This window comes from Sminthopsis crassicaudata, chromosome 5 (assembly GCF_048593235.1).
Source record: "Sminthopsis crassicaudata isolate SCR6 chromosome 5, ASM4859323v1, whole genome shotgun sequence".
Lineage (NCBI taxonomy): Eukaryota > Metazoa > Chordata > Mammalia > Dasyuromorphia > Dasyuridae > Sminthopsis > Sminthopsis crassicaudata.
Genome location: NC_133621.1, coordinates 240,437,411 through 240,464,587, shown reverse-complemented (window position 1 = coordinate 240,464,587; position 27,177 = coordinate 240,437,411). Strand labels below are relative to the sequence as shown.

Below are 27,177 nucleotides of genomic sequence, written 5' to 3'. Positions count from 1 at the left end.
GGAGAATAAGAAGATAAATTGGCAAGTGATACAAACCAAGTGGAACAAATATTGGATTAAGCAAATTAACACATTTTTTTATTTTTAAAGTCTAATTGTATTAGCATCCTTTAATACATGTTATATTTGGGCCTAAAGAGAAAGCTCCTTGCTCCCCACTGTTTCTTAAAGACTTTCATCTCTCTTCATTGCTATACTGATAATAATGATGGGGAAAGTTGAAAGGGAGGGCTAGCTTCAGTCAGCTAGGGCATTAAAAAGACACATGTCCACCAGAAGATGGCAATTAAATATTATGTTGAACTTAGTATAGAATTTTTTATTAAAGCTTTTTATTTACAAAACATATACATAGGTAATTTTCAACATTGACCCTTGCAATTTTTCAACATTGACCCCTGTTCCAAATTTTCCCCTCCTTCCCCCTACCCCATTCCCTAAATGTCAGGTAGTGCAATACAAGTTAAATATTTTAAAATATATGTTAAATCCAATATATGTATATTATCTCTATATAGTTATTAGGATAGAATTTGAATCCTCTTAATCCTCCTGGCAATGGACCCTCTGTCTAGTCTTCTCCCTCCTCCCCTCACCCACTTCTAGCATGAGTTGATGTAAATAGAGCAATTTATTTATAAAAGTTTTCACTTTTTAAAATTAATATTTGGCTGCAAAGAGTTTAAGTGAAGTTATTAGAATTGAAATATAAATGCCCATAAGTAGTTGCAAGAAGCAAACTGAAAATTTCAACCATTCTAGACAGAGTAGAATTATACAATGACTTGCCACAAATGTGCAACATTTCTATTTTTGCCACAATCAAATAACTTATCCATATTACAAGTATAAATTTATTTCTCTCCTAGAGAAGGTAAAAATAATAATAGATAAGAAAAAACTATCACTTGAGGAGATTCCTTAAGGAAGGAGAAATAAGGCTTATATAGATAAAACATTTCTGAGGTGGAAGAAGGAAGACTTTACCCTTTTTAGAATGTTAGAGAAAGGAAAAACATTACCCAGGATAAAGGAACAAAAATGAATACCAGTATAATTAGAATTTAAAAACAAATTTAATATTTTTCCTAAACTTGAGGAAGTAGCTGGAGATTCTGAGAAGGAAGAAGCTATTTGTCTTCTTATGAGTGATGTAGAAGAACCATAGAACAAACAGAATTCCAGAAGCTAACAGGTGAGACCCAGGAAGAGGCAGAGGCAAAAGAGAAAAGTCAAAGTAGTTGCTGGTGCTCATCCCAGGGTTATGAAGACAGCTATTTGTCATATGATAATGACAAAAGAGAGGTCTAATGTTTTCCTAGGATATATGTCCAAGACATAATAAACAAACAATCTCACAAGACATATCAAAATGAATGGCAATACCCCAAAATAAGCTATATGTATAAAAACATTTATAGCACACATTTTCATCGTAGCCAAAAATTGGAAATAAAAGGATTGTTATTTTATTTGGCTATGCAAATAATGGTAAATGAATATAACAGAATACTATCGTATTATAAGAAATGATGAAATGGACACTTCCAGAGAAAACTGGGATAACTGCTATGAACTGATGGAAAGTAGAGTTTGCAGAAGTTGGAGGAAAATGATGCAATAATAAAAATATAAGGAAAAATGATTTTAAGGGCTTTAGAACTCTGATCTATCAATGATAAACCATGAGTCAAAAAGAATGAAGATGAAATATGCCATTCACCTTCTGATAAAGAACTTCTACATCACTCATAAGAAGACAAAAAAAAAACCCAACCCTGAACTTAATAGAAAATTTGACATACAAGAAATATAAATTTAACATCAAAAACAAATTTCAAGGGGCTCAATAAAAACAAACTGTTTTATACATGGAAATGTAAACCATATCTCTAAGACTGTCATTACTAATTAGGCAGTTCAAAGATCAGAGTAGAGCTGAGTATGATGTGACTCTAAATAGCAAAACTATGTAGGAAAAGTTAAAACATTATCATACAAATGAGGAACCAGAACAAGAATTGACACAGTAATTAGATGGGGGAAGGGATCTGGTAATGCTGGAATCCTACTCACATTGGGGAGGGGTTAAAAAGGAACAATACATAATATATCTTCATAAAACTCTTCAAAATTTTTAAAGAAATAAGAAGGTGTTGGAATAGGATAATATTGAATATAGAAGGATATGTAGATTAGCAGGGATGGGATAAGTATGTAGATTAATGAGAGTGGCATAAAGAGGGAAGGAAAGGGTAAAATGAGAAGGTAAGGAAGGGCTCATTGGGCAAGGGTAAAGGGAGAAAGGAGATTAAGTTACACTAAGACAAACTAGCAAATAAAAGTAATGTTTAAAAAGAAAGCCAGCAGGGATAGGAAACAAGAGATGCACACAAACAATAATCAAAAAAGAAAAATATGGAAACTACATTACATGTCAGCTATAATAATACTGTTTTAGACTATTAAATAACTAGATAGTATAAGGTTGGGGGATATTGGTGTGGCATAGTAAATTATGAGTTGATGAATTTAGAAAAATATGGAAAGACTTGGACTTAAGAAAGATGATGTTATCCACATCCAGAGAAATAGAACAAACAAGCATAGTACAACCTCACACAAATACATATGAATGTATATGTATGTGATTATAAATCTTTCTCTCTCTCTCTATGTATATATATATATATATATATATATATATATATATATATATATATATATATATATATGCATATAAATACATACATATATATGTGTGTGTGCATATATCCATGTTTAACTCTAGCTTGCTTGGAGGAAGAAGAGGCAAGAAGGAAAGAAAAAAAACCAAACATTGTATATTAGGATTAACATTACATATTAAGAAAATATTCTTATATGACATGAAATCAGGAGCTCAAAGAGAAGCATGAAAGTGAGTATTGCATTAAAGACCAAAGGAGACAAAAATAGATGTGACTTTGTCATTGTAATAGGTCTGTAATAGTCTGGATAAAAAGAGGACATAGATGAGGAATTTAGGAAACATAAATCTGGCATGAGGTACAATAAGTAATAATGGGAATTTCATTTATCTAAGTGTTTGCTGGATCAAGTCGAATACTGAGCAACTAATGACATTTTTAAAAAATTTTATTTGTGTATTCTGAAGTTAAAAATAAAAAATTAACATTTCTGGGACAGCTAGGTGGCACAGTGGATAGAACACCAGCCCTGAAGTCAGGAGGACCTGAGTTCTGAGTTCAAATGTGACCTCAGACACTTAATACTTCCTCGCTGTTTGACCCTAAGGGCAAGTCACTTAACCTCAATTGCCTCAAGAAAAGAAAAGGACATTGACATATAATAGAAAACTAAAAAAAAAATTCTATGAAACTGAGTCTCTATTTCATATTGTCTTCTTTTTAAAAGGTATACTAATAAATTCTACATACTACTTTCAAAACTTGTCCTGCTTTTGTTTGCTTGCATCAGAACTCCCTCCTGTTTTCTTCTGTTTATTTAAAAATGTTTCAATGGTCTTTTTGGGCAAAATTATTGCTAACCTTCCTTTACTGCTCAAAAACACCATCTCCTATTTCATTAAAAAAAAAACTTTGTAACAAGTAAAAGTAGTTAATCAAAATGTATGCACATATATTGAACATGTTCAGAAATACGACTTTGCACTTTGAGTTTATCATCTTTCCATCAGGAAGTTATATGCTTCATCATTGTATTTTATAACAGGAATTCCTTTTGGTAGCTTGAGCTAGCTGTGGTCTGAGGTCTCTTCCAGCTCTCAAATTCAATGATTCTGTGATTCTTGAGTCATCTGAAATTTAAAGGAGGGAAAAACATAAAGTGTGAAATGCTGGCAGATAAATCATTGACTTTGGAGTCAGATAGTGCAAGGTCAAATCTTCCCTTAAATACTTTTTCTAGCTATGTGACACAATTTCAATTTCCTCATTTGTTAAATGAGGGGTTTGGATTAGACTTCTGAAGTTCCTTCCTGCTCTAAAACTATATTCACATGAATTTATCTTAGTAATTTCAATATCTAAAGAGGAGAAATATACTGCCCATAGTTTTAGAAATTACATCCCTACACATTTACTGTGTTGTAGAATATGTCAGAGTGCACAATGTAAAGCATGGTTTGTGGATACTATCCTTCACATAAAATATAGTATTTTGTAATAGCAAGCGATAATGAGATTGCACTACCAAGAATACCAAGAATTCTTGGGAGAGTTTCCCAAGACTATATAGGAAATATCACCAGAGCATTTAATAGTAGTAACCACGATATTCAATTGAGCCAGACTGAATTTCTTCATTCCCCAAGTCCTCTAATTTTTTGCCATGACTTTTTGCATCTTGACTTTAATATTTTTCCATTGTTGCAACAGAATTAATAAGGTAATATGTAACTTGGGCAATCTAGTTAACATATTCAAAAACGATTATAGTTTATCTGACCTATACCTTTGGTTCTTCAGTTCTACATGAGATTGAGAAACTTTTCTCAACATTTCCCAAGTCCTAGTTTGCTTGCCATGCTCAACCTAGGATGTAACTTGACATAAAGTTCCTTTTGGGGTGCTTTAAGTAAAGCCTTCATTTCATTATTTGGAACAGATTGATTTCTCTGACACTGCCAGTTAATCATTAGATATTTATTGAGTATCTTCTCACTGGAGGGAGGATGGAATACAAAAAAAAAAACTAATTGTCCTGCCCTTAATGAATTTAGGAAGGACATATAAATAAGTGTCAAATTGATTAATAGCATAAAACTAACACAAGAGCATAGTTTGGGATTTAAATAGCCCTATGAAGTCATCTAATCCAGCACCCTTATTTTATATATGAAGAAACTGAGTATCATCACTGCATAATTGATATCATATTGCTTACCTTCTCAATTGGTAGGGGAGAAGGTGTGAGAGGAGACCATTTGGGATTCAATTTTTTAAAAGAATATTAAAAATAAATAAATAAATAAATAAAAATCAAGGCCAAAAATTAAAGAATATTTCAGAGAAATTGTTACTTATTCAGTCATATAAGTTATAAATGACAGATTCAGCATTTGAGCCCAGGTCTTCTAACTCTATATGTAGTTCTTTGTCCATTGCTAGACAGCATAATACATTAGAATGGATTTTTAAATGAGTGCCATAGACCCTAAGTCTCACAAGTTCAAAGAAGGGAATTATTGCTGAGGATTTCAAGATTTTATGGAGAAAGTTGGACTTAACCTGGACCTGTAGAGATAGGTAGGATTTATATAAATAGAAAAGAGTCATAGCTTTCAAAGTCATGCAGTAATCAGGGGATACAGTGGTGATCTTTGAGAGAACAATCTTAGAAGAGCAGTGGAAATGGACAACAAATTGCAAAAGAATGAGAAGTGAGTGAATGGTGAAGAAGTGATGACAAAGATGGTATTTCCATAACTTTGCAATAAAAGAAAGGGCATAGAGGGAAAATAGTTTTCTTTTTGTTTTGTTTTAGCACTGAGTAGAATTAAATCTCTTTTAGGCAAAATAAAGGAAAGAGTAGAAATAAAGAAATTAAAGAAAATAGATGCATGATTGAAAAAGTCCTGGAGAACACAGGAAGATATCAAAGGATATTGAGAGCATGGATAGAAGTAATGAAAAGGAATATCTTTTCCTCTGAGACAAGAGAAAGGGGAAGTAGTTGAATGAGGCAATAAAGGACTTTACAGTTATTGAGGAGGAGTAGCTTCTATCTGTCCAGTAAAGAAAGAAGTGAAGTCTTCTACTGAGAACAAGAGGTAAAAGGATAGGGTTAGATGTTTGAGAAGTGACAGTTCTCTCATCTGCTGTGAGATTCTATTTTGGTAATATGTCTAAGAATTACTTTTCTCAACACTAAATATGCTATTCCAGCATTACTTTTTGTCTTTGTCTACAGTTTTCTTCAACTTCCTTATCAAATGAATGTTTTCTTTCAAATGTGGAAAAATTAAGTTGCATTTCTCTATTTTTCTTTGTGACTGAACCTCACTCAGTAACCATTTAATAAACATACACTACATATCAGGCACTATACTAAACATTGGGACTACAAAAAATAGTGAAACAATATCTACTTTCAAAGAGCTCACAATCCTTATAAGGAAGGAGGCAACATACATACAAGCAATATATAGGACAAATCAGATATAATCAATAGAGGGAAGACACTAGCCTAAAAGGAGATCAGGAAAGCGTTCTTACAGAAGATAGGATGTTGGTTTGGGAATTGAAGTGACTCAGGGAAACCAAGAAATAAAGATAAAATGAAGATTATCCCAGATATAAGGGATAGCCAGGAAAAATGCCCAGAATCTGGATGTAAAGTGTTTTGTTTGAGGAATTCCAAGAAGACCTTGGTCAGTGAATTGCAGAATATATTGTGGGGCATAAAATATAGAAATATAGAAAGTTTGAAAAGGTGCAGAGAAGTTATAGAGGACTTTGAATGTCAGAGAATTTTACATCTGATTCTGTGAGTGATAAGGAACCATTAGAATTAATGGCATGGTCAGACTGACATTTAGGAAGATTACTTTGACAAATGAGTTGAGGATATATTGTAGTGGGGAGAAACTTGTGGTCCTGAGACCAATCAGCAGGCCTAATCCAGACATAAAGTGATAAGATTGTGCATCAGGATAATGATAATAACAGGAGCTTATTCAAGAGATGTTATAAAGAAAAAAAAATCAATTGCACTTGGCAACAGTTCTATTAGATATAGGGTAGATACTAATAACATATAAGGAGTAGAGGATTGTAGTTGTTGCTATGACACCTAAGTGGCAAGTCTGGGTAACTAGGACATATGGGGTACCCTCAATGGAAATAGGGAAGTTACTAAAAGGGGGGCAAGGAAAGATAAAAATTTCTGGACATATTGAGTTGAAGCTATCTATAAGATATCCAGTTTCAGATTACAAAAGGCATTTGGAGATATGAGACTGGAATTTTTGAAGAAGTTTCAGGCTAGATAAATAGATTAGAGAATCATCAGCACAGAGATGATTCAATGAATAGGAGGGAATAAGATAAGAAAGTGGTATATAGTATAGAGGGAAGGAGGCCAGCACAGAGTCTTAGGGGATATTCATGATTAACAGACTTGACCTGGATAAAAATCTCATGAAGGAGCCTTGAAGAGTTGTCAGGTAGAAGGAAAATTAATACAGAGCAGTATTATGACAATCTACAGGGATAGGAATATTCAGGAAAAAGAAGGCGATCTACAGGGTCAAAATCTGCAGAGAAATGAAAAAGAATGAAGATTTAAAAAAAACATTTGATTTGATAATTAAAAAGTCACTAGACTGAAAAGATTAAGGAAGAAGAGCATGAGAGGAAAGAAGTTTGAGGTATCTTTTATAGACAGCCTTTTCAATAGAATGATAGCTAGCAGGGATGGATTGATCAAATGGTGGATTTTTTGAGGATGGGAAGATATGAGCATGTTTTTAGTCTGTAGGGAAGAAGTAAGTAAACTGAGATTGACAATAAATGAAAGAGTGGGTATGATGGAGAGGACCATTCATTTCTGCAGGTAGAATAGTTTGCCTTGGTAAGCAGTAGGCTTACTTTGTGAGATAGGAATGAAGAAAATTAGTGTGAGAAGCAACATTCATTGTGGCAGCTAGATGATACAATGATAGAGCACTGGCCCTGAAGACAGAAGAACCTGAATTCAAATCTGGCCTCAAACACTTAAACTTACTAGCTGTGTGATTCTGGGCAAGTCACTTAAACCCAATTGTGAAGAACAATAACAATAATAACAAGAACTCATACTGAATGATGAGGAGGTTTGGAGAAGAGGGAAGTCTCAGTGAGTGTTCTAAAAGTTTGCAGTAAAATATAAGGCAAAACATATATGAGAGTTATAGAAGAGAGAAAAAGATTTGTAAAGGAGAAGGAACTGTGAGTTTATTAGGGAAGGTATAAAAAGATTGCTCAGAAGCAATTAGGACCCAGTTCAAATTATATAACATGAATGTATAATTGACCCAGTAAGCATGTTTTCATTATTTTCTCTATCTTCATTCAGTAGTCCCTATGGGGGAATAAAGATAGCACATGCTAGAAGTGATCCATGGCTAAGAATTGGCAGGGCAAATTTGGCAATAAGGACTTAAGGACTCAGAGAAGAGAACAGTATAGAGTAAAGAAGTCAAAGTACAGAAGAGAAGATATTATAACCAATTCAGGGGTGATGGCCTAGGAAAGAATTGAGGGGTGGAGAAAATGAAGATAGTTTATGGATGAAGAACAGAGTTTAGGGTCACAAGACAGAGGGAGAGATGGAATTATAATAGATTGTGATCAAATAAGAGAATTTCAAAGTTCATGAATATTAGGTGTACATTAGTAGAGGATTCAGTGGACATAATGGCAAACCCCCATTTTGTGTGGTTAAGGAGGGTAAGTTCTATAAAATAAGTAAGCTAAGGATGTGTGAGAGGGTAGGGCATTTGAACTAGTAGTTATATGCATGTTTGAGATCCCTTGTGTTAGGCAAGGGTTTGAGAAAAAGAAAGATGTGAACCAGGCACTGAACTTATTGATGAAAGAAGTGGCATGTTCTGAAGGCTGGTAAACAACAACTAAGAGAATTGTGATTAGGCATTTCATATGGATTGAATGTTTCACAAGAGAGAAGTTATTAAGTAATGGTGGAGAGAAAATTTGAAAATGGCAGTGGGGAGCAAGGAATATTCCAATTCACCCATCTAAACCAGTGAATAAAGGGAGTAAGTGAAAATACAGTCAGTGCTGGTAAGGGAGGAAAGCAAGGCTATGTCATAAGAGATCCAGGTCTCTCTGAGAACCAGAAGAAAGAAGTAATAAAGGAAATTACTTTTTTTGGTTTTATATAGGGAGGGGAATTTGTGGGGGGTTTGTTTTTTGGTTTGTATTTTGGTTTTGTTTTGTTTTGTTTTTCGTCAATGGAGGAAGCATTCTAGAGAAAATAGAGTAATAAGTCAATAGCTTTTGAGTGTAAGATTGGGATGGTTGGGTTGAGGAAAATGGGGATAAAGGATTGGGCATTGAGAAATGGAGAATTGGGTTTGAATAATGACAACCAAGGGTTCAGAATCAATGGTTTGGCAAGGGTCTGACCATGGAAGAGTTTGTTAATCATTGAGAAGTTATGTATGTTTTGATTGTCCACAGAAGTTTGGTCTACTAAGCATTGTCATTTTCATGCTTTTAACTTTATCTTACGGAGGCCCTGAAGATTTGTAGAATAGGTAAATGCTTCTTTACCCACCTTTAAGATACCTTTTGGGACAATTGATTGTCTTTAGCCATCATGATATACTATATAACCCTCTGTTATTAGCTGATATATGTAAGATAATTCAGGGTGTGGGATGTAATAAAATCAGGCTCAAAGACTTTCTTGATGTCTTGATATTGCACCCTGGTTGACAAGATTGATAAATCTTACCGCTAGCAACTGTAAGCATAAAGTTCTTTTTTGGGGAATGGCAAGAATAAGATAAAATCTTATTGTATTAGGTAATTTATCCTATTAAGAAAGTTCCCTTTAGTTTTTCTTTTTAATGGGAGGACTAATAAAGGAAAGAAGATATGTCAAGTTCTCTTATTTCCTATCAAAAAAAATTTTTCTAAGGGATGCCTTTTCCAAACTAGGTTCTCATTATGTTGAAAAGAGGATCATTAGGCTACTAAAAATTCCCAGGCACTGAGGCCTATATTACTGAAGAGCTCTTCAGAAATATCTTTCAACTTTCCCTAAATTAACTAGGAACACTATGCTTTTGAACAAGAGCTTTATTTGGGTAATGGTGGTTGATTAGCCAATTCTAAGGAAATAAAAATGACCCTAAAAGATGGATCTGTGGTTCATGTTTCACGGCCTAAAGATGTTTGAATATTTTTTACAATTTTGAAACTCTTTGGTTTCATCTCAAGATCAATGTCAAAAATGGCAGGTTATTATCCTAAACATTCCGATTTTATCTGTTGTTTCTTTGTTATTGTATCATTATTCATAAAGGTACACAAATGCAGTAATGACTTTGAACTCCATATTAAGGATGAAAATTTCTAACAACATGTAGAATTTCACATATAGCCTATGGTTTCTTCAAGCTTCTATTTGTTTCTCTGTGTTATATTTGATTTATGATCTCAGCCATAACAAAAGTTTCTCCAAGATATATTCAAGGATATTTGAGAATGATACTCAGTTCAAACTTATAGCAACAAATAAAGAAGACAATACCTACCTGATGAGATAACCAGGAAAGATGAGTTGTTTCCATTTCACTAATTAAAAAACAAGGAGATTATTTTATTGAAGTTGAAATATTTGTATAAATACATAAATGCAAGGTAATTTGTGGAAAAAACTTCATGTAGAAAGTGATACATGCTGATATTTGAGAGAAAATAGGGATCTCAGAAGTGTAGAAGAGGAAGCTGTGAATCCGAGACATGAAAAACAGCTATGCAAAGGTCAGAAAATAAGAAATGAAGTTCTATTAGTAATGACCAGAGAGAAGGCCATTTCCTCAAATTATAAAGGGGAATAATATATGGGGGTCTCCCAAAAGTCTTAATGTAGTTTTAAATTATTCAAGCTCAAACTTTTGACATATCCTATTATCATACCCCAACAGAGGACTCTGTTCTATGTTCCCACAGTTACTTTTTAATACAGCCCAGATTTGAAAGTTTTTCTTACTATGCCTTTACTCTGTGCATTAGATTTGCCTATAGATGGTTGGTATAAATCTGGTTTAAGAGTACAATTCCTTTTTATGGGAATACTGTTGATGATCGGAACTAGTTTCTTCCTATGAATTAGATACTATAGGAATCCTATAAGTCAAATCTTTTTTGTATAGAATACATATTTTTAAATTGCAATAATCCCAAAGGCAGATAATGACTCTCCAAAATCATTAGTTGAACTTCTATATCAGTTTAATGTGATAAAAATTTACTTTATTGTGGTAATTGCTATAATTGCAGAAAAGAAGTGAAGAAAGTGCAATAGAATGTTCCCTTCAAGGAAATAATGATTTCCCCCAAATGATGTAATAGGAAGTCATGTATTATTACAAATATTAATTATTATTATAAATATTGGATCATACTTTTAATCTATTTTCCAAACAGCTATTTTGTTCTGCACCACCACTATCCCAATATTGGATTTTCCAAAAACAGATTCGAAACATATTTTAAAACAATTTTAGGGGCAGCTAGGTGGCGCAGTGGATAAAGCACCATACCTGAAGTCAGGAGGACCTGAGTTCAAATGTGGCCTCAGATATGTAATACTTCCTAGCTGTGTGACCCTAGGCAAGTCACTTATAACCCCGATTGCCTTAACAAAAAACAAAAAACAATTTTAAAGCATATGTATATTTTTAGATCTGAGATGATGGACCTTAAAAGGCACTACACCAGTACATGCCTTTTCTAATCTTCAAGTGTACTTAACCTAAAAATTCCTCCATTTTGAAAATTCAGTCTATTTAACTTATTTTCATGGGAATAAGTACATTAGCAGCATAACCAACTCCATGTTGTTGTAAGCCTCCATTTTGAAATGGAAATATTTTGAGTTGTTTTCCTACTCAGTTATTTTTCTATAAGTTTCCAATAATTAGACAAACATTTATGTGGTATAGTTTGGTAAACAACATGTTTGTCTTTCTATACAACTGATAAATTTATGTAAACCAAAGACAGATAGATAATCAATGAAAAAAATAGAGTATTGTAAATAACTTAATCAATTGTTGTATATTTACCCACCAAACAAATTATATAGTAAATGAAATAGGCAATTTGATTGCCTATTTGATAAGACTTTTATTGTAACCAGCTAATGCCCCCATTATAATGGCATTTATAAATCCAATAGGAGGCACTAGTTATTAGGCTGCTCCTGGTTCTCCTGAGACTAGAATATATTCCTATATTTCTAAACATATGACCTAAACACATCCTGTTCACTGAGGATAATGCTAATTAATGGACTTGCCAGATGACCACATCAGACAGAGACAGTCATAAGATCCTTGAGCTGTGAGGGAGCCTTTCCATGAAATATGCACATTATTAAATGTGCATATTAGGACTTCTAGGAATCAAGTTGGTATTTTATTCTTAGAGGGACTGATATTTCTTTTGTTAACTAGGTAATTGTTCTCTGTAGATAATTAATTACATTTTTATTTCATTTTTAAAGGATATAAGTTTGATTTAGTAGTTTCCATTGCACTAGTCAACATACATAATGCCATAATTTGGTATGTGTACTATATATTATGTTTGATGATAAGGATGGGCTAAAGATTAGAATAAAAAATTTTAAGAGAAACAGAGACCAGCCAGAAGTTGATTTCCATACCTCCTCTTTAACTTTCTAAGCTATTAACCAGGGCTGGGACCAGGTCTCTTGGAAGTTATTCCTTCTGCAAATGGTGCAAAGTTAATACTGTAAATAGCTCCTGTCCCTAAAGAAAACAATGATTCTTCAGTTCTAGATCCATAAACTGTTAACCAGAGCTGGGAATAGGTTTCTTGGCAGTTGTACCTTCACACATAGAGAAAGATTACTCTCCTGGCTTTTCCTATCTTCTTTAATGCTTACTCTTATGTTGTTGCATTGTTTTCATCTTCTTGTTGTTCTTGTTCTTATTCTTCTTCTCCTTCTTCTTCTCCTTTTTTTCCTTCTCCTTCTTCTCTGCCTTCTTTCTTCCTCTCTCTTCTTCCTCCCTCATCCCTCACTTTCTGCCTGTATCCATCCCCCTTTCTCTCTTCCCCAATACATACTGAGTCAGATTAATACTGTCAAATATTAAGAGAAGTTTTTTTTTTTTAAAGAAAGTATATTACAAGTCCTGTTTTTTTTTTCCTAGTCCCTTAGAGATAAGATGGAATCTCTTAAGCCCTGCAGCAGTATTACAGATCTATTACATATCTGGGACGTATTCCAAGAACTATAGATAGCCAAGATAAGGATACTAAGACAGTGGTCAGAGGCCATATGATTTGGTTAAAGCCAGAACTGTCAATGCTAAATTTCAAAAATATACCATTTTTTTAAAAAGTGAATTTTTAGTTTTAAAAATAAGAGAAAGGAACAAACTTTAGTTTTCCATGAGAAAGTGTATCCCTCCTATTAAAGTTAGAAAATAAGCTAAGAAGCTATAGAAATAACAAGCAGATGATCTGCAATTGTTTTGGAGGTACAAAATGCCTTTAAATATAGGGACATGAGAGCCAGCTAAGAAGAAATAGTGACTTGACCCATCTTTTGACAATGAGTGAGGTGATTCAGGAAAATATGTGCCAGGAAAATATGAGGACATGGCTGAGTACTGGTGGGTTTCATATCCTCCAACAAATCATAAAATATTTAAAGAAGAGTAAATTTTATCAGCACAGAAACTAGAAAATAACTTGATCAGGTTTATAAAGTTTGTTCAAAATCCAAAAGAAACAGATGTCATCTAGTTACTAAGAGTTAGGTGGTAAGTTCATTAAGCTAGACTGGTGAAAAGTTTAAATACAATTAGAAAAGATAAAAGATCGGTCTAAACTATTAAATTTCTAGCAGCAAAAATTAGAAAGTTAATGAAAGATACTCACCTACATTGGATTTTGTGTGCTTAAAGGAAAAGCTGGTCCACCTATTATACCAATAAAGGCATAGTTAAACCTTAGAGGCAATATCTGAAGCAATTTACTTAAAAAGGCCTTCACAGAATAGGCATATCCAAATTTAAATAAAAATGTAAGCCAGGATTGATAAATTATACTGAGTATATGAAAAGAATATTAACTAAAGTAAATTCCAATAGCAATAAAATTAACAAAATAAAACTTAATTTCACTATAAGGATTTAGTGATCTTGTTGAGATCCAAATAGAGGACAATCACACCTTTCTGGAACTTGTCATTCTACACAATAATGATTGATGTTATTTCATGTTGGCTCCATTAAACACTCTGGTTCTCAAGGAACTATAAAAACTAGACAGTAAGAAAAAATTAGAAAAAACTCAGGAATTAGACTTGAATAGTTTTGGAGATACTGAAACCCTAGGTTGGGAAATATATAGAAAATGAAGAATTACAGATTAGCTCAAAGAAGTTTAAAGAGTAATTGGTATAAAATAAATAAAAGAATGATTGGAATGGATATGTGAGGTAAAAATGTTGCACTATGGCAAAAAAAAAAAAAAAAAAAAGTTATTTTCAAGTTACTAAAAGGAAATGCCTTGTAGAACCTAATAGTCTTCTCTGCCTCAAGTCAAGTAATAAAAACATTTCTCAAAGTAGAATCAAAAGAGGAGATTAAGAAATTGTCACTTTCCTAAAGGATCTGTAACAGAAAAGTGTAATTTTAAAAACAATTAGCCCTTGCAAGTTTCCAGTCTGGACAGTGAAGAAGACTAGGCAGTGGAGATTCATAGTGAATTATAGAAAACTAGATGTTAAAAATAAACTCAATCATGTAAGCCTTCCCTAACATTTTAGAAATGGTTGATAAGAAAGGACATGATGGACCTTGGTTTACTTATTGTTCTAAATAATATGTTCTTGTTGTCTCAGGGGCTAAAGAAAGTCAAGGGAAATTGGCCTTTATAGGCAAGAGTAGATTACTGCAAAGATATGTTATTAGCCCAGTGTTATGCCATAATTTATGCAAACTATGACTTAGATAACATTAAATCAGGCAAACCTGTCCAGAATTATTTAGGAAGCAAAAAAAAAAAAAAAAAATTAGAAAAATCAGTGATAGGCTTATTGAAGGTCTGGATAATAAACATAGGCAATTACCTTGTAAAAAGTACAGAGAGAGCCATGAGTTAAATTTCCTGAAGATGACTTGAAGTTCAGAAGGAATTTTTATTTCTTAATCAGTAGTAAAGATCTTTATTTTACCAGGGGAAGGCAAAGGGAACAAGCATTTATCATGTACCTATATGTGCTAAGCAATTTACAATTATTACATTATTTGATTTTCACAATCCTGTTGCGAAGGTAAATCTTATTATTTCTACCATTTTATAACTTGAGGAAACAGACAGGAGTTAAATGACTGGCCTATCTGATAAGGATCTAAGTTTGAATTTGAACTCAGACATTATCATTTGGTTCTAATTATGGACTAAGGAGAAGAATGAGAAGGTTTACATACCAGTTATTCTTTGGACTTTAAGTCCAATGATTGGTCCTCAGACTGCATATCCTATTATGAAAAAATATATTCCTGTGAATATTATGGAAACCAAAGACTTGACCCAAGGTGTGCCTTTGATGCAATCCCTATATAAGAATGAACTAAAATCACCTCTGACAAACATGTTAGAACAACCATCACCACACAATCAGTGCTTGGGTGAGAATGGCTTGAAACCAACAGACCCAGTACAGGAGAAACAAAAACAAGTCATATCTTCATGAGGAAATAGTTTCCCATACTATTGACATACCAACTAAGCTCCCATAAAGGGATGTCACAACAGTAAACAAACCCCTTCCTGAGGGCTCTCTGACCTATCAAAAATTGAAAGACAAAAGCAATGCATGGTTCATGAATGAAAATATTATTCTCCAGCTTTGGTTAAAAGCATCTGCCTTCAGCCCATACACTAGGGAATAAATGGTTAAAGAATGAGATAGAAATTCAACATGACATATTGAAATGAGGGTGATGTGGTTAGTTGTCATCAAAGACACTAGAAAAAACTTCAATAATATAATAGAGGCTTTAAACAAAATGGAGTTGGTTATACTAAATAGTCTTACTATACAAAGATACTTCTATTTTCTAGTTCTTCCTTAGAATCCAGTTTTCCTGATAAGTTCTATGACTAAGTTGAAATGATACTGATATAAATCCGATTTGATACTCTAGTGATTCCTGTGATTGATTGTAAATGAGTTTGCCCCCGTGTCAATCAAAAGAGAATTTCTAAAGAAAAAAGTTCTTTGGAAATCTTTCCTCTAAAATGGAAATACTGAAGATTGCTGCAAAAGAATATTCACACATTTTGATATTTGCTTTCATAATCTGATATTTTCACTTTTCCTCATAGGATTTCATTGACCAAGCACAATCTAGATGAATTGCCTTTTCATAAACCATTTCAGTCTGTCAAAATTTGTCCTTCATCCTTATTATAAAGAAATTACAAAAAAAAATAAAATAAAATTTCAAATGACTAAAATTATAATTCTGAAAGAATAAAATTTACTGTTTTGTTATTATCAAGACTACAATTGAATCCAACATTGTTTCAAGTAGGTTTAAAATATTTTTCTAATGTTTCAGATTTTATTTATAAAGCTTGCCATTGATGACATTCCTATTTCCTATTCAGTATAGCACCAATCAATTAAAAACAAGTACTAAATACCTACTATATTCTAGGCACTGTTCTAGATGCTATAAATATAAATACAAAACAAGATTGATCTTGCCCTCATAAAGCTTACATTCTATAAGTGGCATACAGCATGTTAATAGAGACATAAATACAGAGTGTACAAAATAAATACACAGTAAGGAAAAAAGAGAAAATAAGCAGGAGAATCAAAAAAGACATCTTGAAGTAGAGAGAACTAAAGGTTGCCATTGAAGAATTAGGGGTTCCAAGAGGAGGAAGTGAATAAGAAGAAAATTCTAGTCACGGGGGACTCTTCCCAGAAGTAGGAAATGGAAAGCTATGTGCAAGGAATGCAGGTCAATTTGACTGAAATGTAAAGTATGTAAAGTCAGTGGGATAGGGGGAATAATGTGTCATCAGCCTGTAAAGATAAGTACCACATTGTAAAGATTTTTAAATGCCAAACTAGCAACAGGGAATCATTGAAGTTTCTTTAGAAGAAACATGATACGTTCATGTCTGTGCCTTAGAAAAACCATTTTGGCAGCTGTGCAAAAGACATATTGGAAAAAGAGAGATCAATTTGGAGACTACTGCAAGAAGTGATGAAGTCTAGGACTAGGTGGTTGTGCTGTAGAGAGGAGAGAATATTTGTGAAAGATATTGAGGAATCAATAATTGACAACTGATTGCATATAGGAAGGAACGAGAATGAAAAGTCAAGAGCAAATTCTAGATTGTAAAGACAAGAACAGTGGTATTCTTGACCAAAATAGGGAAGTTAGGAAAAAGAAGGGATTCAGGAGAAAATATAATAGATTTTATTTTAGACATGTTGAGTTTGAGATGATAATGGATATTTTAGCTTGAATTGTTAGGTGGACAGTTTGTGCTGCATTTGTGGAACCAAAAAAATAAGAATTAAAAGATACAAGCGCTAGATATATAGATTTGAGTGAGAGTCAAAGAAATTATAGTTGAATCCATGGAAACTAATTTGATCACCAAGTGAGAGGATAGCAAGAAAAGCCATAAAATACATTCCTGTGTAGAATTCCAGGTTTAGGAGACCTTAGAAATCACCTAGTCCAACTATCTCCTTTTACAAATAAAGTAAATGAAGTCCATATGAAATGACTTTTGTAAAGTCACTCTGTGTAAGGTAAAGAGGAGGCATGAGGATCAAGAAACAGAGTAAGGAATAAAACTAGATCTTCTGACTCCTAATATAGTAGTCTTGACAGGATATTCTTTTAACAGATATTGAGAAGTACTTCAACTCCTATAAAATTCATTTCCCCCTGCCCTTCCCAAAATATACTCTTTATTATTAAGAAATATTACAAATTCAACATTAAATAAAATGTTTAATTACTTTTTAGAATATAATCCTTTTCATAGTTCTTCATTACACAATCTGTTTGGTGCTTATTTGCTAAAGTGATTTTTTAAAAAAGCATAGTATCTCACAAACTTTGGCCTATTAAAGGCTCCATTGGCCTTTTTTTTTTTAAAGAACCAAAGGGCTTTACCTATGTTGCACAATACAAAGTTGCAATTATCTGTGGGAGGTCCAGCCCACAAACTACAAATCTTGAGATATAAGAGCATCCTATGTTGTAGGTTCTTTTCTCTTGGTGGTCCAACTCCGCCAATGATAGACAAGTTCCTGTGAACAACCCGTGAACAAGGATCAACCTGTGAACCTTGTTCATATCCTGTGAACAAGAAGAATTCTTGGGGCTACATTTAGGTTCTTCTGTTATATGCCATATGTAGCTCTCTTATACATTTTAGTCCTAAAGAAAACTGAAGTCAAAGAAGCAAGTCAGGAAGGTAAGGAGAAAACAACAACAAATTAAGGTTATATTTCTTTGAAAATCAGAGGAACAAGAGACTGCCAATTTGAAACAATCTTAAAACAAACAAAAAAAAAGTCTTTCCTTGTTCAAGAATCTCTATTCAGCAAGGTCCTGAATCTCTGTAGAAATGCAAATTATATTGGTGGCTGCATTTCTTTATTGTCAAATAAAGAAATTTGGCAGTTTCCCAATGGGATGACAAGAGATTCTTGACTCATTTTCCATCAAAAAATACAAGCCAAATGATTTTGGCTTGGTGCTTAAATAAAGAGGATTTTAATATTACATATGCATAGTATGGAATGCTAAATCATTTTCTAGGGGAATGTTTATTATGACTCACCTTAGAAATTTGTTTGTGTATTGAGTATGTATTATAACCAAAAGTTGCTATTGCAGGTGTATCATCAGAAGTTTACATATAATGCAAATTTGTTGTTAAAACCAAACTTATGAAGGACCATATTCCACTTCAGAATGTATTTCAAATATATCTATTACGTTTGATAGCTTAGATTAATAAGATTTATTGGAAAGAAGAGTTTGTTTTTTTTTCCTACATCCAATTCAAAAGATGTATAGTATACTCATTTTTAGCAAGAATATATTTCTTCATCAAAGTTAACAGCCCAAAAGGAAAAAAAAAAATCAATTCTGTCACTTCAGGAGGGAAATTGAGCACTGGATATTCTAACTAAGCATTTCTTCCCTTTGTGAATCAACTTCTTATCTATATGAAAGATATAATATTAACCTGCCAAAGTGACATATTGCTTAGATCATAGACTTGAAGAGGACTAGCCTAACCCTCATATAGATGAAGAAGCTGAAGTTCAGAAAGTTTTATTAACTCATTCAGGGCTATACAAGTACCTCACAATGGTGTTTAAAAATATCTTGAGTCTTCATTTTGCTCTTTACAATTCAGATCAGTATTAATAAAATAATGCAAAGACTTTTATTATTAAACAACTTAATTGAAGATATTAGTATATAAATGAAGAATGTTTATTTTACAATAAAGAAGCCAATTTGTGACATTTATATAGTAGATTAGAGAATAACAAAGTACCATAGGAAGGTGCCAGTATTTTTATAATGGGATGCCAGACAAAGAGGTTTTAGACAGTACATTTGATTTCATGTTCTATAGGGATATATGAATGGAACATTAATCATGCCACTCCAGTCTCTGATGAAAATGTGGCCCCTTCTCCTTGCAAAGATTTTAATATTAATATTAATCCCCTCATAATCCTTTTTTCTTTGGCAAATTTCCCCTGTCACAGTCCTCTCCTCCCCCCCCTCTATCCACTAGCTCCTTCCCTAATGCTCACAACATGCTTAGCCACTGAGTCCTTAAAACCAACCCTTGTTATTCCATATAGCTTTTTCCTTTTACAAACTCCATGAGAAAACTTTATAATCCTTGCATATACTTCTCTCTTGTTTCTCCACCAATATAATTTCCAACCTCAGTACTCAACAAAAATTGCTCTTTCCAAATTTACCATGATATTTTAACTGCCAAATTCAGTCATTTTCTGCATCTCATGCTTCATGACTTCTCTGCAGCATTTTATACTTTATTATCTTCTATTCTTGTATTCTTTGGATTTTCATGACACTCTTCTCTCTTGGTTTTCCTCCTGTCTGTCTGGCTGTTCCTTCTCTCAGTCTCCTTTGCCAGGTGATTATCCAAATGTCACCAATATCATCCGACTCCTTCCCCCATCACAATTTCTGATTATAGTTTTCCTGTGTTTTGTCATAGGATATCTGTTTTTTCTCTTTATATCCCATTTGTTTGTTATTCCATCAATTCCCAAGGTTGCAATTATCAGCTCTGTATTGAAGACTTCTAGATCTCTACATCCAGACCTAATATCTACTCTGAACTTCAGTCCTACATCAGCAATTGCCTTTGGACATTTTAGCTATCTTCTTGTCCTGTAGTTATCTCAAACTCAATAGATCCAAAACAAATTATATTGCCTTTTCCCCCAATCTTACCCCTATTTCTGTCCAGAATGATATCAGTTACCCAAGTTCACAACACCTACATTCTTCCCTCACTTCTACATCTTGTAAAGTATCAATTTTTGATCTTGTCAATTCTACCTCTGTAACATGACTTATTTTCCTTCTCTCCAATCACATGGCCACAATCCTTTGTCACTTGCCTCTTGAACTATTACTGTAGCCTCTTGATTTTCTCTAACGCAAACCTCTCCCTTTTCTATTTTATACTTCAAATGTGTTATTCCTGAAGCACAAATTAATATTATTCCCCATTCCAAAAGCTCCAATGATTTCCCATTATCACAGGATATGATATATATTCCTCTGTTTGGCACTGAAAGCCTGCTACAATATGACTTCTAAATAATATGGATAGGTAGTACAGTGGATAGAGCAGAGGGTTAGAAATCAAAAAGACTCATTTATATAAGTCTTTTGAAATATAAATATAAGATTTGAAATCCAGCCTCAGACTGTGTAGCTCTGGGCAAGTCATTTAACTCTATTTGCCTTATCTGAAGAAAATGGCAAAATATTCCGGTATCTTTGTTAAGAAACCCCAAATGAGAACACAAAGAGTTGCATACAACTGAACAACAACAAAAACAATGTGGCTTCAGCCAACTTATTGAGACTGGATGTACATCACTCTCATTCACATTTTTTGTTCCAACCACATTGACCTGCCCTTTGGAACAGGATTTCCTCTTTGTCAGAAATATATTGCTTGGAGCAGCTAGGGGTCGCAGTGGATAGAGCACCAGTACTGAATGCAGGAGAACCTGAGTTCAAATTTGGTCTCAGACACTTAACACTTCCTAGCTGTGTGGCCCTGGGCAAGTCACTTAACCCCAGCCTCAGGAAAAAAAAAAGAAAGAAAGAAATATATTTCTTGGGGCAGCTAGATAGCTAGATGGAACAATGGATAGAGCACTGGCCTTGGAATCAGGAGGAATATGTTGCTTTCTTGACTCTAGCTCCCTAGCTGTCTTCAGAGTCAATTCAACTTCAAACCTACAATAGGCCTCTCCTAATGCCCCACCCAAGTTCTCTCATCCTCTCTGTAATATACATGTATATACATATTCCTATATAGATGTATTTTAAGGGACAGCTAGTGATACATTGTAGTAGAGTAGTCTTCCTTAGTTCAAATATGGCCTGACACTTAATAGCTGTATAACTATGGGCAAGTACTTAACTCTATATGCTTCAGTTCCACATCTGTAAAATAATCTAGAAAAGGAAATGTCAAGCTATTCTACTATCTTTGTCAAGAAAACCCCAAATGGGATCAGGAAGAGTTGGACACGAGTAAAGCAAATAAACAACAACATATTTTATATGTATGTATGTATTAATTATTTATGCATATGTATATATATATATGTGTGTGTGTGTAAATATATATATGTAGTATTTATATATATATGCATATATAAAATACTACATAATATAAGGGCAATCTGACAAAGAAAAAATATTTCCCTGTTTTATCAAGGATTTTTTTCCTTTTACTGACTCACCCTATCATCATTCTCTTATTTTCCTACCTTAATTTGACTATATGTTTTTCCCTTCCTTAAGAGAAAGAACTATTTCTTTGTATATTTCCAACACCCAAAAGAGTGACAATGAACATTTAATCAATGCTTATTGAGTGACTGATATCAATTTCAGTCATGATTTCATTTCAGTAGGACACTGAGCACCTATGGAAGCTTCTAAAAGAACCCTGAGTGGGAGGTCAAGAAGAGCATTTTTTTTCCCCATAAGGCAGAGTTGACAAAGTTTTATGAAACAGTAAGTCCCTTTGGTATATGCCTCCAGGCACCCAGAGGCCACACCTGGCTCCCTCTTGTAAAACTGATTCCAGCTTTTTTAATTTCCAAATAAAAGAGGTATCAGATTGAGGTGAAAGTGCAGGTTAGTCATGCTATTCAACTTTGAAAGTCTTTCTAATTTTCTTTAGAATATTTTATTTTTGTACTTGTGAGGTTTAGTATGAAAATTTACATGGTTTTCTCTCTTTCTCTTTCTTTTTTTTTTTTTACTACTCCACTTTTCTACTCCAGGTTAAATTTGAACCACACAAAAGTTGGAGGTATTTGGGCTACAGAAGGGAGTTGGTTGAAAAGGAGAGAAGGGGAAATGATACTAATTTATAAGGTGATTTCTCTTCCCAACTTTCTTACAGTAGGAGTTTAGCCAAGATTAGATAGGGATCCCACCCAAAATTATATACATCCATTAACTTTAAGTAGAAAGGGAAAAGTCCTCCATAAAATACTGCTCAATTTCTCTTCTCCTCAGCAATATCAAGCTGATTGGATATCTTATGTCTGTTATGCTTTTGCTGGATTTACGATCAGTCTCTTAAATTTTAGGGTCATAATCAAAATGGTAGGAAGAGGTTAGTTAACTTTTATACTTTTTGTATCCTTTTAAACTGTGTTCTTTTAATTCTCAAGTACTAGTAGCAGCTCAGCATAAGAGAAAGAGAACTGGCCTCAAAACCAAAAAAGAGTTGGGTTCAACTCTTGACACCTCCTGGCAAGTCTTTTTATCTCTCTATGCTGCAAACAACTTTCTAAAACTGTAAGACATTGAGAAGGTACTAACTTGCATTGGTAGAGGGAATTTTCACAGTTGGGAGTTATTTATAACAATTAAATCACACTTCCAGTTCCTATCCCTATTCCTATCTGTAAAGGGATTACATAGCTTGACAAGAGTAACCAGCAGACAGAAAGATAGAAATATAAACAGAACCTCAAGGAACTTAAATTCTAATGGGCAAATCAAAATCAAAATAAAGGGGGATGTAGTAAAGGGGTAGGGGAATGAGGGGCAGAATCAGACAAAGAGAATAAAGAGAGCAGGATGGCTGGGGAGCCCCAGATAGTAATCCCCATCAGAGATTCACCCATCAGAAGAGCAGATTTCAAGTCATAACCATCAAGATATAGGCAAGCTGGTGGGTACCAGTAAAACAAACAGGAGATAGAATTGAGCTAGAAGGGACTTGTAGCTGAATTCTGTAGTTCACTTCCTGAGTTTTAAATATCAACTTCTAATTAATAATTAGAAAAGTAGTATCACCAACATAAAGAATACAAACAAATGATCATATTGCTGTATTAGATAATTAACTGAAAAGGTGATTTGTTAAAAAATCAGGCTTTCAAGTCATAGAATTGTTTAATGGATTTGTTAATTGCCCAGGTGAAGATATCAGTATTAAGGAAAGCAGAAAATAGGTTACATGATGAAACCATACTCTCTGACCCAGAGGTTTCTCTGGAGAATGCCTCAGCAGCTGGATAGTGCAGTGGGAAATTAAGTGCTCAGCCTCAAGTCGGGAAGCCTAAATTCAAATCCTATCTCAGCCCCCTGGCAAGTCACTTAAGCTCTAGCTGCCTCAACTATAATAGTTTCATCAACTATAAAATGTGAATAATAATGATGCCATCCTTCCAGGTTATTGTAAGGATCAAATGATTTATAATATTTTTAAAACACTACATATCCTGGCACATGGTAGGTGCTGTCCTGTACAATCACTCCTAAGTACAAATACCTTCCACAGTCTACACTGAGGTACCAACAGTAGAACTGCCAACTGGCACCTGTTCACATTCTTTGTATAATAGCAGGACTCTCTGTTCTAGATATGGAATGTCTTTTTGCCTTAGAGCACAATTACAGGTCCTAGTTCAGTCTGTTGCAGTAGAAGGCTTTGTCCATCATCTTTGTGGTTACACACTTTTTCCTATGTCTGCAGAGCTTTGTCTCCCTAGTTTGATTTTACCTCAGGTTTCCCAATCGGAACTCAATCTAGCATTTTTCTAGGTTCTTACAGAGTTTTTGTGGGGAAAGGGAGGGATGGTCCTACTCTATCATGTTGGCTGGTTTTCCCTAAGCTCTTTTAGCTAATATGAACCTTACACCTAAAAATTGGAAATTGAAGGGATGTCCATTAGTTGGCTGAACAAATTGTGCTATATGATGGAATACTATTTTGGTATAAAAAATTACAAGCAGAAGATTTCAGAAAAACCTAGGAAGACTTATGTGAAGTGAATAGAACCAGGAAAAATATTGTACATAGTAATAGCAATATCATGTGGTGATATGTGAATGACAGCTATTCTGATCAATACAATGGTCCAAGAAAATTCCAAAGTACTTATGATGAAAAAAATGCTATCTGCCTTCAGAGAAAGAGCTGATGAAATCTGAATGCAGATTGAAGCATGTTTTTCATTTTCTTAAAAAAAAAAAAAAAAAAAAAAGCCTTAAGCTTTCCAGGTTTGCTTCCTTGACTACAATTGTTTATTCAAAAAAGAAGCAGAATCCTATTTCCTTATACAACCTTACCTTGTAATAATCCTATATGCCTTGTGGATAGTACTTGATAATTATCAGTAGATTATTAGGATTTGAATAAAGTTGTTATGCCAAATACTTTTTTATTTCTGACCTTTTCAGTAGAGTGGACCAGGTAGCAAAAGAACAAGAAAGATCAACTTGACTTAACTCAATGGTAGTTATTTAGAGAATGTTGGGATGATTACTGTGAAAAAGCTTTCAAGATTTGGTTAAATATTTTAGGTATGCATTAGTGTTGGCCTGTAAACCCTTTATTCTAAATACCATGACTATCTTAGAAGGTTTGGGAGCAATTTCATACCAAGGGAGTAATCTTCATCATTCAGCAGCAGAAGACTTACTAATAGATTCAATATCCTATATACAATTAAAATTCTCGGCTCTGAAGTAGGCTATCAGTAAGAAATTCAATGACTATGTATATGGATTTATAGATTCTATCCAATGTCAAGTTAGGTGCTATTTGCCAAAGAAACACTGTAAATCAGAAAAACAGAAGCAGATATATTAACTGAAATTGAGAGAGTGTTTCAGTACATTGTTTCTCACAGCTCTTTTGAAAATAACTTTTTTTTTTGGACTTTGGAGCTAATTTCTGGGGAACTATAAATCAAAGATTTCTTGGGGACTATAAAAGAGTTTTATATGATTATTTATATAATTATCAGAAATGTGAAATTGGAGTTTTTCAACCTAAGATATAGATATTGACTACTAATAAAGAGACTTTGGTACTAGAAGGTATTAGAAACTAAATCAGAAACTAGAAGAAAAGTCAGTTTCAGAAAATATTGAAAAATGACTACATGTTGACTTAGAAAATCACAAATTATATTTGTGTTTTTATATAATATCTAATATAATTACATATATATAATATAAGTATAATAAACTATATTATATTGTGTTTTTATTTATTTTGTTAAACATTTCTCAATTACGTTTTAATCTGATTCTTATATATCTGTAAGTTTGACACCCACCCCCCACTCCCCATCCCCATATTCCCCCCCAGATTGATACTAAGTAGCTTGTAGCAGAGCCAAATAGACAATGTGTATTAGAGGTAGGACTTGGACTCCTGGCAGGATCTCTCCATAACCTGAACAGCCTTTAATTATATGTAATTATTTGAAAACTTATATTAGTTTTGTTACTGCTGTTTCTGTATTTAAATACATTCCTTTATAAACAATTAAATGCTAACTAAATATTCATTGATTAATTACTAACTCAAGGGTTACAAGAATTCTCCCTGGACTTTGAATTACTAGTATTTCTGTCCAGACTCTCTCCTGCATCAAACTTTTCTAAGATATGTGGTCTAACATTTTTGAGACATAATGGCCCTAGAGATGCACCTCTAAGTCTAGGTCTGCTCCCTAAATAGGATAAAATGGAAAGCAAAGTTCCTGTTTTCTAAATGTTGTTATAATAGTAAAAGGCAAAGGCACTGTTCACTATTTTGAGTTTCATGGATGGGGAGAAATCCATAATGTAATGTTTAATTTGGATCCAGTTTTCAAAATCTAGAAAGGATACTCAATGATTAGCAATGTTGAAAGAATAAAAGGTTTCAATAAATCTAATGGACTCATTTTAGAATCCCGAAAGACCTTTAATATTCATTTAGAATCCCAAAAGACCTTTAATATTCATTTAGACTACATTTCTATTATAATGAAACTATGTCCCATATTTAGTAACACATTTTCATGAGACAAATTCCCTTATACGTTTTAATGTTACTTATTCTGAATAAGACCATGAATTGCTTTTAGAAATAAAATTCTACCCTCTAGTGACCAATGTTTGTTATGACAACACAAGACAAAAAGGTTAACAAAAGTGGAAAAGTGGGACAAAGGTGAGAAAGTAAAGTGAGTCTAACTGTGCTAGTGGATTTTTTCTTATGGAACAGAATATTGTGTGAATTTTTCAGAGGACTGAATTCTTCTAAGAAAGAAATCTGGACAGAAACAACCAGAGCCTAGGAAGAGAATGTTTTGGGTTTTTTGTTTGTTTTTTTTTCACATGTAGGAGATCACAAAGCTGCAATAGATTATGTGTAAACTATGGACAATTATCATTTCTAGAATGTTAGTATCAAAATAATTCTTTGTTTTGGGAACTTCAGAATAAAAAGTACGAATACATATTGTGGGTTCCCATATAAAAAGCATGAAAATTGTGTGCTTTTTTTCCTGTTTTGTTATAATCCATAAATGTATTTTAATTATATCCCTCATAATATCAAAGTCTATTTTAAAGTGTATAAAGACGTATGAAATAGTGAAAACTAAACAGAAGGCATTGAAAGAAGTGGAAACCACAGGGATGAGGGAAAGAGAAGAGAGAATATGGCATTTTCAAGGTGGGTTCCTGGTTAATGTTCATCCAATTATGTTTATATTTGGAAAGGGGTTTCAACTCCCTTCTTTGTCCTTTTGGAGAATTTAATTTAGTCAGTGGAGCTTGTTCAC

General features: G+C 33.4%; 1 protein-coding gene and 1 long non-coding RNA gene across 3 annotated transcripts in view; one reads left to right on the top strand and one right to left on the bottom strand.

The window, feature by feature from the left end:
• Nucleotides 1-27,177, top strand: part of FAR2 (fatty acyl-CoA reductase 2) — a 163,579-nt gene that overhangs the window by 50,937 nt on the left and 85,465 nt on the right. The window lies entirely within an intron of this gene.
• The window catches only part of LOC141544451 (uncharacterized), a 35,974-nt gene continuing 12,500 nt past the window's right edge, over nucleotides 3,704-27,177 (bottom strand). Inside the window, exons 2-5 of the long non-coding RNA XR_012482606.1 lie at nucleotides 15,227-15,277; nucleotides 13,671-13,711; nucleotides 10,289-10,328; nucleotides 3,704-3,820 (exon numbers count right to left, since the gene is read on the bottom strand). This is a non-coding gene — a long non-coding RNA (uncharacterized LOC141544451). The remainder of the gene's footprint in view (nucleotides 3,821-10,288; nucleotides 10,329-13,670; nucleotides 13,712-15,226; nucleotides 15,278-27,177) is intronic.